Below are 12500 nucleotides of genomic sequence, written 5' to 3'. Positions count from 1 at the left end.
TGCCGATAATTGTACTCATCTGCCACGTCTCTCACCACGATATGATATTTTTTTGGGGGGTTTCTCCTTTGATCCTCAAGTGAACGGACTGTCCAGTACTGATGCCATTTACAAAAATCCAAAACAGCAGAGGCCCGCACCTGCTCAATCAACGCCAACTCAATTTAAGGAAGGGCTGTTCAAAAGCTGATCGAAACCATCCAGTTTGGGAAAACCTATTTTATGCAGTAGTTTTTATTATTATTATTTTTTTTTTTTTTATTGTGAGAGACGTGAAATCGACACCACGAAATGAACGTCCCTTTGTTACCCTTTTGTTACCGCGGCTTCGAAACCGTGCGTAATACCAATTTAATTGTGTCCTGGTTGGCCGTTTGTCAGCACTTTGTGTTCTTCTAGAAAATCAACTACTAGTTTATAAATTACGTGCGCGAAATTTTCCTCCGTGTGCACCACCAAAATACTTAAAGAAGAGAGAATGCGTCCGGGGCCTTGGGATTTCGAAAATGACGTGCTCTGAAATTTTCACATCCGCCATTGGAAAGATAATTATTATCCGTCGTAAAAAAAAAAAAAAAGAAAAAAAAAAAAGAAAGAAATCACATTTGAAATTATCATTGAAAGTGGCCACGTTTTTCGGGGCATGTCTTGATGAAATAATCTCAGTTCAGTTCAGCATGATTGGATTTCATCTTTTCCAGTATTCTCAGTACTCTCGTTGTAGTACCAATTGCCGGCAGATTTTTTTTTTTAGTTGTTTAGAGTTATACATTCCTGAACGATGTTTTTCTTTTCCTCAAAGCTAGCCATAGAACCAGCGCTTTCTATAAAATCATGACAATAAGAATCCAGCATATCGGTTCATCTTCGGCGCGATTAAAGTTCGGGAACTGGCGATTTTTTATTGCCGTGATCAAGAAGGTTAACACCAGATAAGGCGTGATATTTCAGCATACCAGTCGCGATATCTAATCGAATCTAAGATTGAAATGGCGTTCTGAATTCTTTCGGTTCCAGATAGAAAGAAACAGAAAAAAAAAAAAAAAAGAAAGGATGTGATTGATTGCCATTCAAATCTGAAGACCGCGTGGAGAAAGTGTTCCGGTTTACATTCGGCAAATCAAAATGAACGGCTAAAATTAATCTATCGTCTGGTTTCATGCGCGAGATCACGTAAAAGGCAGCCATTCTTCTTAACATGGTTTCTCTCTTTTGCTCTCTCATTCGCGCACGGAAATTTCTTCGTACGGGAATTTTATGAAGCGAAGGCGGCTGCAGACCATTTTCTTTGTTTAGTTCATGTTCGTAGGCGCAAATTACAAACCTAACACTTGGAGCAACATTTCCACTACTCTAGAGGGGCATGAACTGTAGACAGTGCACGCTTTCTCATTTATCCAATCGCTCGCAAACACATTGCATTGCTAGTCTACAGTGGCAATACAAAGTGACGTTTCACCATGCACGTCGAAGTTCATTACCAGTACCGCGCCAGCATCGACCGGCCGGCGAAGCGACGAGCTCAGCAGCGCATGCGCAAGGCCCGACACCACCCCAACCGAGCTTCCCTGCTTATCGGAGAGAACAAGTGCGCGTGAACACGGGCGCGTCTGAGTATCTGGATTTAAAAAAAAAAAAAGAAAACAAAGAAAGCGTTTCCGAGATATTGACAAAGACAAGTGGTCGCGGTCGCTCTGAATCTTATCGTATTATAGAAAACGTGGGAAGGCGGCGCTTCCTCGAGGGTCAGAAAGTACAATCGTCGAACTAGGTGGCAAGTGGAGTACATCCTTTTTCTTGGAACGGTTTGCAATTGACTGCTTGAATGTGCCGACCACGCGTCGCGGGTCGCGTATAGAGCCAACCGTTGGCAAGCACGCGTCTAGCGTAGCAGCAGAACCGATCGCGGTTGCGATAACCCATCGTTGGCAGCGAAAAAGAAAAACACCCACACGCAGTTTGTAGCAATAACCGTACAAATCAATGTGGTTTTAAATATAGCTTCACTGGTCACCCAAGAAGGGCACCGAAACTTTCTCATGACGCACACCGCTGTAGTCCACAAAGAACAAAGCGCACAAAATAGATATGATACAGCCGCACCGCATTATTTCGTGTTTTCAGCATTTCATTACTTTCGTGTGCATGCGCGCTAGGGCCACGCAGGCCAGGAGTAAAAGGCACGAAAAGAAAAAAAAAAAAAAAAATGATACGCAATCCTAAGCTTTGACTTGACTGCTGTGGCACTCGCATTTGTGTTCTTTACCTTAGGCGAACGCAATGCGCAAACTGAACTGGAATTTCCAATAATGGAAATTCCTGTTTGGCTCATATTTGCGTTTTTCGCCCGAGCAAGCGCTTCACTGCACTACGCTTTGCCCCTTCAACGTGGCTACACTGCCCGGCAGGCGTGTTCTGCGTAGGGCCGAACCTGCAGGCAAAAAGCATGGGCGCCGCCATCTTGTTGAGAGCGGCGCCAGGGACACAATCGCGCCTAGCTCATTGAGTTTTCCCCCAAAACTGAAAAAAATTTGACTTCATTAAACGAGAAAGATGCCACGAGTGCCCCAACAAAAAGCTTTGAGGATTACCGAAGGGTAACTGAGGGCGACGCAACGGGCTCTGGAAAGAAGGATGATGGGTGTGGCGTCACGGGGGGATCGGAATAGAGCAGATTGGGGTGTGCGAGAAGAAACGCTCGTTAATGACACCAAAGTTTAAACCAGGAAAAACAAATGGGCATGCGCAGGGCATGCAATCTGGGGGGAAGATAACCGGTGGCCATTAAGGGTTACAGACTGAATTCCAAGAGGAGGGAAGCGTAGCAGGGTGGTGGCAGAAAGTTAGGAGGGCAGATTAGATTAGGGACTACATGGCGACAATCGGCACCTGACCGGGGTACTTGGAGGATCATGGCAGATGCCTTTGCCCTGCAGTGGGCGTAGCCAGGATGATGATGATGATGATGTTCATGATGAAAAGGTAGCAACAGGTCTTCGTAACATACAGGTTAGAAAGATGAGGCACCTTTTAACCCTTGAATATATTTCGCCACATTTGGGCATACGACAAGTTTGTTTTCGAGGCGCTCGGTCCCACTGCTGCGAAAATGTGTACACAAAGGCTGCACAGTAGTTGCCAGAAATCGGGCACTCTATTTTTCTTTCATAGGGAATCTTTCTTCCACTTGGGCAGCGGATTTCGGCGGCAGGGCGAGCTTGCGTGGCCGCGGTGGTTTACGGATCCAAGCGATAGTGAACTCCAAAATCCAGTGTTGGCTTTGAGTGGGATTCATATTGATTGCGAACCCCACGGCTAATCCTACCCCCCATCCCCCCAAGTGGCTCTTTACAGGAGACAATCATTCAGAGACATCGGACAAATAGGAATTCTGGTTCTTTCTTTTGCTTTCATTAATTTTTCTCGAAGCCCATAACTAGAAATTTGCTGGAGCGGCTGTCCCATTTGCGACGCAACAAGTGCGACGCTACACACAGATGGAGTGGCAGTTTAATTACTCTCGTGGTCCGCGAACCGGCATCGTTGCGTGTAGTATAGGAATGGTGCGTGTCAAGTCACTGCTCGCGTTGAGCTTGTGCTCTTCATTTTGATTGAATGAAGTCTCACCTAAGTGAGCGGGGCCGATCCCGGAGGTAGTGCAATACCGGGCCGACCTGCGGCGGAGGTGAAGCAGGCTTCAAGCACTCCGCCAACTTCCAAAAATAGGTTTAATATCGTGGGTCCATATAGAACCCGTATCAGATATTAAGCTGATAAGAACAGATACTACACTTTGATCTTAGCCAAAAGGCCGAGAAGCGATGTCCTTCACTTCACTTCATTGTACTACTGCCTTGTGGGCGCCCTGCCGACATGGGTAACCTCAGCAACAGCGTGGGCAATATTATAAAATTCAGCCTGTGTACAGACTCAACGCTCCCTATCTCACGGATGAACTCGCAACGCCTCAGTCTTTCGCTGTTAACGAAACGCTGTCGCGTAGAAACGAGACCCGAGTGCAAGCTTGCTTGTAACGCGAAACCAACCAAGGCAACCTCGTAGAAAACGGAACAGGCGAGCGGAAAAAAACGCGCCAGGGGAATGCTTACTTCCGTCTGAATGCGACCGCTCAAGGTGACCTTCCTTGAGGGCTTCGTTTCAAGCCCGTGTGCAATTGTAATATACTACGCGCATTTCCTTCATTTCTTTTTATTTACCGGGCCCACTGAAAATTTTGATACGGCACAGGCCGGGACGGATCGCAACGTGTCGAATCGACCGGTAGAATTAGGTAGCATGCCCCATGTACGAAGACGAGCAACATAGAAGTGAATGACAAAATAAATATAGAAAACGCTGCACACTCCTTCCCACCGGAAACATAGAGGGGAGAAAGATCGCCATCTGAAACACAGGCATTGTAAAAAAAAAAAAAAAAGTGCTACCTCATCATCTTTACCATTACCGTGTGTGTGTATGTATATATGCATGTGTGTGTGTGTGTGTGTGTGTGTGTGTTTGTGTATTTATATATATATATATATATATATACGCACACATGCTAGCATAGCTTAAACGCAGCTGGAAAGCTCAGCCTTGCACAAGAACCACCCCCTGTCGCAAACCCCTTTGAAACATTCAAATGGGAAACACGAGTACAGCGAGGTCGTTCGAACCTGGCGCCAAAACGCATTAGCGCCATCTGTGTACGGAACTAGGAAAACCTGCGGACTTTGCAATACAGAAAGAAAGGTAGATGGCGCGAGCTAACGCTCCATTGCATACTAAGAACGAGAGTTAGTGAATAATGGCAGAAACGTCTTGGGAAGAGAAAAAAAAAAAAAAAAAACGCGCAACAGTTGTTGGCTTGTGCAAGCACTCTATGTTACAGCGATTAAAGAGCATAGCATCTTCTACAACAGCAGCTACAAAAAGAAGAAGAACGTGAGAGAGGGAGAGACACAGGCGTGTTTCTTTGGAATGCAGAGCATGCAGCACATACTATAAAGTGCCAAAGAGACGGGGAAAGCAGATGGCGCGAAGGTGTATGTCCTCAAAGCTTGAAAGCAATTTCTAAATTACAACATGTACCGAAGTCCACCTACTCTCATCAGGTTGCTCCCGCCTCCAGTTGCGTTTAAAGTGAAATTACAGTCGCCTCAAAGGCAGACAGAGAGAGAGTGAAAATAGGTACACTTGCTTCGCGCAGCTGCAGCCGTTCAAATTTTACAGCAAGAGCACTCCCGAAAGCACAAAGTCCGCTGCCGCCTGGGCGCAATGCGCTCGCTTCAGTAAATTGCCGTGCTGGCCTCGGCAACCAAGAGGTGTAGTGCGGCAGACTGCTGCATTGTAGCACACCGGAAACCGTGCAGACGTAAGCGATCGCCTCGACATCGCTGCGAGCGCTCGAAGAGACAAAGTCCGAAACCACGTGTGCCGGGGCGGTGCGAGCGCGACGCCTTTGACGCAACTTTTGCGTACAAGCCGCCGCACCGCCACGACGGAATCGCTGGCATCCCGCACGCAGCTGCATTGTGTCACGCCGGCAATCGTTGAAACACCACGCAGTCGTCGGCGTCGGCCCCGACATGGTTGCGAGCGCTGGAAGAGACAAAGTCCGAAACCGCGTGTGCCGGGGCGGCGCGAGCGCGACGCCTTTGACGCAACTTTTGCGTACAAGCCGCCGCACGGCCACGACGGAGCCGGTGTCACCCTGCAGAGGGCTGCACTATAGCACGCCGGGAACCGGCAAAGAACCGCGCAGACGTCGTCGTTGGCCGCGGCGTTGCCGCGAGCACGCGAAGAGACAAAGTCCGAAACGACGTCAGCCGGGGCGTCGAGCACGCCGCCCGCACTGTTCGCACGCGTGCTCGGAAATGGCGAAGGGGCCGCGCTAGCGTGCCTTGAATCGGTGAGCGGCGGTACCGCGGCGATCGCCAGAGCTCGAATCCGCCCTGCAAAAGCCAAATATTGGCGCTCGGCTCGGCGCAGTACGCCGCCGCGTCGCACGAGTACGGCCCCATGGAGGTCTGGGCACTTATCGCTGCTACTGTAAGGGGCCGTACGGCCCCGGCCGACATTGTACCGTAGTGCGATTTTCGGCTTGCGCGTGCTCGTGGCGTAGTCCGCGCACCGTTCCGACGTCGACAATCGTGCCCACGACTACGCGAGCGCTGGAAGAGACAAAGTCCGAAACCGCGTGTGCCGGGGGCGGCTGCGAGCGCGACGCCTTTGACGCAACTTTTGCGTACAAGCCGCCGCACGGACACGACGGAATCGCTGGCATCCCGCACGCAGCTGCATTGTGTCACGCCGGCAATCGTTGAAACACCACGCAGTCGTCGGCGTCGGCCCCGACATGGTTGCGAGCGCTGGAAGAGACAAAGTCCGAAACCGCGTGTGCCGGGGCGGCGCGAGCGCGACGCCTTTGACGCAACTTTTGCGTACAAGCCGCCGCACGGCCACGACGGAGCCGGTGTCACCCTGCAGAGGGCTGCACTATAGCACGCCGGGAACCGGCAAAGAACCGCGCAGACGTCGTCGTTGGCCGCGGCGTTGCCGCGAGCACGCGAAGAGACAAAGTCCGAAACGACGTCAGCCGGGGCGTCGAGCACGCCGCCCGCACTGTTCGCACGCGTGCTCGGAAATGGCGAAGGGGCCGCGCTAGCGTGCCTTGAATCGGTGAGCGGCGGTACCGCGGCGATCGCCAGAGCTCGAATCCGCCCTGCAAAAGCCAAATATTGGCGCTCGGCTCGGCGCAGTACGCGGCCGCGTCGCACGAGTACGGCCCCATGGAGGTCTGGGCACTTATCGCTGCTACTGTAAGGGGCCGTACGGCCCCGGCCGACATTGTACCGTAGTGCGATTTTCGGCTTGCGCGTGCTCGTGGCGTAGTCCGCGCACCGTTCCGACGTCGACAATCGTGCCCACGACTACGCGAGCGCTGGAAGAGACAAAGTCCGAAACCGCGTGTGCCGGGGCGGCGCGAGCGCGACGCCTTTGACGCAACTTTTGCGTACAAGCCGCCGCACGGCCACGACGGAGCCGGTGTCACCCTGCAGAGGGCTGCACTATAGCACGCCGGGAACCGGCAAAGAACCGCGCAGACGTCGTCGTTGGCCGCGGCGTTGCCGCGAGCACGCGAAGAGACAAAGTCCGAAACGACGTCAGCCGGGGCGTCGAGCACGCCGCCCGCACTGTTCGCACGCGTGCTCGGAAATGGCGAAGGGGCCGCGCTAGCGTGCCTTGAATCGGTGAGCGGCGGTACCGCGGCAATCGCCAGAGCTCGAATCCGCCCTGCAAAAGCCAAATATTGGCGCTCGGCTCGGCGCAGTACGCCGCCGCGTCGCACGAGTACGGCCCCATGGAGGTCTGGGCACTTATCGCTGCTACTGTAAGGGGCCGTAGGGCCCCGGCCGACATTGTACCGTAGTGCGATTTTCGTCTTGCGCGTGCTCGTGGCGGTGTCCGCGCACCGTTCCGAAGTCGACAATCGTGCCCACGACTACGCGAGCGCTGGAAGAGACAAAGTCCGAAACCGCGTGTGCCGGGGCGGCGCGAGCGCGACGCCTTTGACGCAACTTTTGCGTACAAGCCGCCGCACGGCCACGACGGAGCCGGTGTCACCCTGCAGAGGGCTGCACTATAGCACGCCGGGAACCGGCAAAGAACCGCGCAGACGTCGTCGTTGGCCGCGGCGTTGCCGCGAGCACGCGAAGAGACAAAGTCCGAAACGACGTCAGCCGGGGCGTCGAGCACGCCGCCCGCACTGTTCGCACTCGTGCTCGGAAATGGCGAAGGGGCCGTGCTAGCGTGCCTCGAATCGATCGGCCGGGGGCCCCGTAGGGCGACAGAAAGGCAATTGTGCAGGAAACCGTACTGGCCATTAGCGAGAAATTGCCGTTCGCGCATTCGGTAGACGCGCTGCGCTTTCACGACTTCGGCATTGTGCTGCCGACGTAAGCTTTCAATCTTGCTCGCGGCGTTACGAGGCGGCACGATTTTCGCCAAACGCTCGTCGAAAGTGGCACGAGTACGGCCCCATGGAGGTCTGGGTACTTATCGCTGCTATTATATGGGGGTCCCAGAGAGCAGTCGCCCCCAAAGCGACCTGGGTGTTTGATATGCGGCGGGCTTCGTGCCCGTCAAGCGTGTCCCCGGTATCGCTCCCGTGGATCCCACAGCTGACGTCTGCAGCCTCATCCGCTTGATGCGTTAGGGGCTGGTTGTCGGACGACGCTTTTTCCACGATATCGAAGTGTGTTCCGCATCGTCCTCGGACGAATCAAATACGAAAGCGCCGAAGGCGCGGGCGTGACCCGTCGCCTAGCGGCTTTGCCGTCTCGGCTACGTTGCAAGTGTCGGTCGGTCCACCAGTGCTGCGGGCTCGAGAGAAACCGCAAGCCGCGATCGAGTCGACACAACCGGTCTATCGAGAATGTTGCGTGCTTCTTGCCGCGTGGCGATACCCGGCCCTGCGGGGAGGGCGCCGTAGCGAGCTCGAACGCCGTCGTCTCGGACTGTGCAAAGTGCTACCCTTTGCGAGAACGAAGCGTGTTGGGGCGCCTGAAGGTGGCCTCGGCATCGCAAAAACGGCGTCCGGCCTGCTTGAAAGGCTGGACGCGCAGTTGAACGATTACCTGGTTGATCCTGCCAGTAATCATATGCTTGTCTCAAAGATTAAGCCATGCATGTCTAAGTACATGCCGAAATAAGGCGAAACCGCGAATGGCTCATTAAATCAGTTATGGTTCCTTAGATCGTTTCTTCCTACTTGGATAACTGTGGCAATTCTAGAGCTAATACATGCAGTGAGCCTGAAGCCCTTTGGGCGACGGGTGCTTTTATTAGACCAAGATCGATCGGGTTTCGGCCCGTATTGTGTGGTGACTCTGGATAACTTTGTGCTGATCGCATGGCCACGAGCCGGCGACGTTTCTTTCAAGTGTCTGCCTTATCAACTTTCGATGGTAGGTTACTTGCTTACCATGGTTGTTACGGGTAACGGAGAATCAGGGTTCGATTCCGGAGAGGGAGCCTGAGAAACGGCTACCACATCCAAGGAAGGCAGCAGGCGCGCAAATTACCCACTCCCGGCACGGGGAGGTAGTGACGAAAAATAACAATACGGGACTCTTTTGAGGCCCCGTAATTGAAATGAGTACACTCTAAATCCTTTAACGAGGATCAATTGGAGGGCAAGTCTGGTGCCAGCAGCCGCGGTAATTCCAGCTCCAATAGCGTATACTAAAGCTGCTGCGGTTAAAAAGCTCGTAGTTGGATCTCAGTTCCAGACGAGTAGTGCATCTACCCGATGCGACGGCTCGGACTGAACATCATGCCGGTCCTTTCTTGGTGCACTTCATTGTGTGCCTCGAGAAGGCCGGTGCTTTTACTTTGAAAAAATTAGAGTGCTCAACGCAGGCGAGTCGCCTGAATAAACTTGCATGGAATAATAGAACAAGACCTCGTTTCTGTTCTGTTGGTTTTTGGAATACGAGGTAATGATTAAGAGGGACAGACGGGGGCATTCGTATTGCGGCGCTAGAGGTGAAATTCTTGGACCGTCGCAAGACGAACTACTGCGAAAGCATTTGCCAAGAATGTTTTCTTTGATCAAGAACGAAAGTCAGAGGTTCGAAGGCGATCAGATACCGCCCTAGTTCTGACCATAAACGATGCCAACCAGCGATCCGCCTGAGTTACTCAAATGACTCGGCGGGCAGCTTCCGGGAAACCAAAGTGTTTGGGTTCCGGGGGAAGTATGGTTGCAAAGCTGAAACTTAAAGGAATTGACGGAAGGGCACCACCAGGAGTGGAGCCTGCGGCTTAATTTGACTCAACACGGGAAAACTTACCCGGCCCGGACACTGGGAGGATTGACAGATTGAGAGCTCTTTCTTGATTCGGTGGATGGTGGTGCATGGCCGTTCTTAGTTGGTGGAGCGATTTGTCTGGTTAATTCCGATAACGAACGAGACTCTAGCCTATTAAATAGGTGCGGGGTTCCCAGCACCTTACAACCTTCTTAGAGGGACAAGCGGCTCCTAGCCGCACGAAACAGAGCAATAACAGGTCTGTGATGCCCTTAGATGTCCGGGGCCGCACGCGCGCTACACTGAAGGAAGCAGCGTGTCTTTATCCCTGTCTGAAAGGACTGGGTAACCCGTGGAACTTCTTTCGTGATTGGGATAGGGGCTTGCAATTGTTCCCCTTGAACGAGGAATTCCCAGTAAGCGCGAGTCATAAGCTCGCGTTGATTACGTCCCTGCCCTTTGTACACACCGCCCGTCGCTACTACCGATTGAATGATTTAGTGAGGTCTTCGGACCGATGTCCGGCGCGGCCTTTCGGTTGCGCCGGTCTGTTGGAAAGATGACCAAACTTGATCATTTAGAGGAAGTAAAAGTCGTAACAAGGTTTCCGTAGGTGAACCTGCGGAAGGATCATTACCGGATTGTGAAGGGTGGCGAGCGCCATTGTTTCTACCCCGTGTGGGTGAAGCAGCTCGCTGCGCCCGACGCTTTCCGCCGCTGGCCCCGCTTGGACGCGGGGACGGCTATACCCGAACATGCCGGGGACTGCCTGAATTTTGAGGGGCGCCCCGTGCCAAATTTGTTGCGCCCAGTGGACGCCGGCTGCAACCTTGGACGGTTGGCTTGGCCGCGCCCGCGGGTAGAAACGGCGTAACGCACACTGGGTGGGCTTTCTGTCCGCTTTGGCGCTCTTGCGCGGAATGGGAGTAAGACGACCCGACCTGCTGCTTTGCCCAGTACGAGGGGAACGGCGAAGCGTGCGGTCGGTCAAGGAACTGACGGTCGAGAGCTAATGCCGCTGCCGCTTAGTACACACACGGAACCGTGGTGCGAGCGCTCTCCCGTCCTCCGCGGCAAACGCTGCCGAGTCTGAAAAGGCTGGCGGCTGCCGGTCGCTTCCTGCGGCGAGTATGGAGTAACGACCCGACTTTGTTGCCACCCAAGTACTAAAGGAACGGTGTGGCGCTCGGTCGGTCATGGAACTGTCGGTATGAGGGTGCGGCTGCCAAGTACGGAAGGAACCGTGGCCTAAAGTGCTCTCCCGTCCTCCGCGGCAAATGCCACCGAGTCCGAAAGGGCCGGAGGCTGCCGGTCGGCTCCTGCTCGTGACGCGCGAGGTGTCGAGATCGCGGTTTAATGCGACGACGTCTGCAGGCTATTCGCCCGCCGCCGAGGGAAAGGCGGCGTTGCTGCGAAGTACCGAAGGAAACGCGGCTTTGCTACGTCGGAAGCGTTCTGCGGTTAGCGGACTTGTGCGCTTTGGGAAGGCGCCGCACGTCGAAAGAGGAAGTACGGACAGACGAGGGACTGTAGTCCCGGTTTCGAACGCACTTGCGGCCAGGCCCTTGCTGGCTTCGTCTTCCGCCTCAAGTAGACTTGTTGTGGCGCCGGCGCAGGGAGCCGTCCCTGGCACTGGCCGAGTGGTTTTGGAGAGCTGCGCGAGTACGCGCGCCGGGCTCTTGTCTTTCGTCTCAAGTAGGCTGTTGGATCAACAGCGGTTATGCTGCGGCGATCTGCCGATGCGAAAGTGTGTGTGTGTTTGAGGCCCTTCTATGAACCTACTGCTGACTGAAGCGAAGCACGTCGATGGGGGTGAAGCCCTGCCCGTGGCCGTGTAGCCGTTAAAGACTCCACAGCGGCTTAGCCCTAATCATGGCTCTGTCGCTCTTTGCAATTTTTAGTGGAGCGATGTGAACGTGCACACGAGACACACGGGTCCGGTGGATGGTTGGCAGGTAAAACCGGCTTCGAGTGCGCGCAAACGGCATAAGGTGCCTCGAGGGCAAGCGAGGAAGGCGTGGGCGCAAAACACACGCGCGAGTAGCAGGAGTGGAGTGCCATTAGGCTTTCAGCTGCTGAGACGCGGCCGCCGAAAGAGCGAGACTGGAGGAGCGCACGCCGAAAGGCGCTCTTCGAAACCACACACAGGGAGACGCCACGTGCCTAAAACCCTGGTTGTACTGTACTGAATTGAACAAACTATTTTTCACGACTCTAAGCGGTGGATCACTCGGTTCTCGGGTCGATGAAGAACGCAGCCAGCTGCGAGACTTGGTGTGAATTGCAGGACACACTGAGCACTGATTCTTTGAACGCACATTGCGGCCTTGGGTCTTCCCTTGGCTTCGTCTGTCTGAGGGTCGGATCACATATCAAGAGAGACTTCGGCGCACAGGGAACGTGCGTCCGTCGACTCGTTTTGACCGCGTCGGCATCATGGACAGTACGTTGAGCGCTAAAGCCACGCGCCAGCGGCCTCACGAGAGGGAGACGGTGGCAAACCGTTGTGCCAATTCTTCGAAAAGACGGAAACGAGGCAATACTACTGCAGCGTGACGAGTGCGCGCCTCTAGTAAGACCGCCGCAGGATGGAGTCGGATACCTGCAGGGAAAGAGCGGTCCAAGCACGAGGCGCGAACGTCTGTTGCCATGTAGCGCGCACGTTTGCGAGAGAGTCGGAAGCGC

At 53.9% G+C, this 12500-nt stretch overlaps 3 non-coding genes across 3 annotated transcripts; 2 read left to right on the top strand and 1 right to left on the bottom strand.

Moving 5' to 3' along the window:
- Window positions 1-3631: 3631 nt before the first annotated feature.
- LOC140214619 (U2 spliceosomal RNA) lies at window positions 3632-3823 on the bottom strand. The gene has a single exon (XR_011891556.1). It is a non-coding gene; the product is annotated as a U2 spliceosomal RNA (small nuclear RNA).
- Window positions 3824-8636: 4813 nt separating this feature from the next.
- Window positions 8637-10451, top strand: LOC140214611 (small subunit ribosomal RNA). The gene has a single exon (XR_011891548.1). It is a non-coding gene; the product is annotated as a small subunit ribosomal RNA (ribosomal RNA).
- A 1574-nt stretch (window positions 10452-12025) lies between these two features.
- On the top strand, window positions 12026-12178 carry LOC140214610 (5.8S ribosomal RNA). Its single transcript, XR_011891547.1, has one exon. It is a non-coding gene; the product is annotated as a 5.8S ribosomal RNA (ribosomal RNA).
- Window positions 12179-12500: the final 322 nt, after the last annotated feature.

The sequence above is a fragment of the Dermacentor andersoni genome, unplaced genomic scaffold (assembly GCF_023375885.2).
Source record: "Dermacentor andersoni unplaced genomic scaffold, qqDerAnde1_hic_scaffold ctg00000516.1, whole genome shotgun sequence".
NCBI lineage: Eukaryota > Metazoa > Arthropoda > Arachnida > Ixodida > Ixodidae > Dermacentor > Dermacentor andersoni.
Note: the sequence above shows the minus strand (reverse complement) of the source record. Positions and strands in the feature narration are given on the sequence as shown.